The sequence below is a fragment of the Arachis ipaensis genome, chromosome B09 (assembly GCF_000816755.2).
Source record: "Arachis ipaensis cultivar K30076 chromosome B09, Araip1.1, whole genome shotgun sequence".
In the NCBI taxonomy this organism is placed as follows: Eukaryota; Viridiplantae; Streptophyta; class Magnoliopsida; order Fabales; family Fabaceae; genus Arachis; species Arachis ipaensis.
Genome location: NC_029793.2, coordinates 8,127,152 through 8,129,185, shown reverse-complemented (window position 1 = coordinate 8,129,185; position 2,034 = coordinate 8,127,152).

Genomic DNA, 2,034 nt, shown 5'->3' with positions numbered 1-2,034 from the left:
ACCGCTCCTATCTTTGATTTCTAAGTCAAATTCTTGTAATAAGAGCACCCAACGAATTAATCTCGGTTTGGATTCCTTTTTTGCCAACAAGTACTTTAGTGCCGCGTGATCCGAGTACACTACTACCTTGGAACCAAGAAGATAAGCTCGGAACTTGTCCAAAGCAAAAACAATAGCTAGAAGTTCCTTTTCGGTAGTGGTGTAGTTGGATTGGGCTCCGTCTAATGTTTTGGAAGCATAAGCTATGACATAGGGAATCTTACCCTCGCGTTGTGCTAACGCGGCTCCTATCGCATAATTCGAAGCATCACACATGATTTCAAAGGGTTGAGTCCAATTGGGTCCTCGTACAATAGGGGCTTGTGTCAATGCTACCTTGAGTTTGTCATATGCTTCCATACATTCCTTGCTCATCTCAAATTCGGTGTCTTTTTGTAGTAATCGAGAAAGAGGTAAGGCCACCTTGCTAAAGTCCTTAATGAATCTCCGGTAGAATCCTGCATGTCCAAGAAAAGAACGGACTTCCCTCTCGGAGGAGGGGTAAGGTAAGCTAGATATGACATTTATCTTTGCCGGATCTACGGAGATGCCTTCCTTTGATACTATGTGTCCCAAAACAATGCCTTGTTTGACCATGAAATGACATTTTTCAAAATTTAAGACAAAGTTTGTTTTGGTGCATCTTTCTAAGACTTTTTCAAGGTTACCTAAGCAGTGCTCAAATGACTCACCATACACGCTAAAATCATCCATGAAAACTTCCATTGATTGCTCTAGAAAGTCCGCAAATAGGCTCATCAGCTTCATTGCTTCCTCTAGGCTAAAGCTTACAATTCTCCCATCTATTTCAAATGAGTAGTTCCCCGAGTAAGCATCAAGCTTAAATCTAGAAGTTCTCAAGAAGGGCCTTCCAAGTAGGATAGAGGATGCTCTCTCGGTTTCGCTTGACGGCATTTCAAGGACATAGAAGTCAATCGGAAATATCAACCCCTTTATATTCACCAATACATCTTCCGCAACACCCGCTACGGTTATTATGCTTTTATCCGCTAGGACAAATCTTGCCGTCGACCTTTTTAGTGGGGGCAAGTTCAATACCCGATAAACAGAGAGCGGCATGATGCTAACACATGCTCCGAGGTTACACATACAATCTCTAAATTGAACTCCATTGACGGTGCAAGTGACCATACAAGGGCCCGGGTCATCACACTTCTCCGGTAATGTTCCCATCAAAGCGGAAATAGAACTCCCCAATGGGATGGTTTCCAATTCAAGAATTCTATCCTTGTTTATGCATAAATCTTTGAGGAATTTAGCATATCTAGGAACTTGATGGATGGCATCGAAGAGGGGGATGGTTACCTCAACTTTCTTGAACATTTCTACCATTTTGGGGTCGAGTTCTATGCGCTTTTTTGCTTTCTTTGCAAGTGTTGGAAATGGAAGTGGTTGAGCACTTTCTTCTTCCAAGGTTCTTTTGGCCTTGGTTGTCTCCCTTGTTGGTTGGGCTTCATCTTCAACTGTGGCTTGTGGTGTCTCATCTTCCACTACCTCTTCTATATCTATTCTCTCTTCCCCTTGGGCGGTTGTGATAGGACTTGGGTCCTTTGCTTCCTTCTCTTTTAGTTGTGTACCGGATCTAAGGGTAATGGCATTGATGCCCCCTTTTGGATTTGGTTGAGGTTGAGAGGGAATGGCACTTTGGATTGGGGGTTGAGGAGTGGGGGTCGATGGTGTGTCCATACGTGCAAGAAGAGCTTGTAATGTAGAGGTAAGGCCGGTGAAGCCGGAAGCAAGTGTGTTTTGTAATTCCTTTTGGCCTTGGATGATGGTCCGGAGTGTTTCGTCTTGGTTGGAGGGGGTGGTTGCATATGTGAGTTGAGGAGCTTGTGATTGATTGGGTGGTGGTCTTTGATGTGGTGGTTGATATGTTTGGTAGTTTCTTTGTGTGTTTTGTTGATTGTATGGTTGATTTTGTAAGTTGTATGGTCGGTTTTGTGAGAAATTTTGCGAGTTGTTGTTCCATCTTTG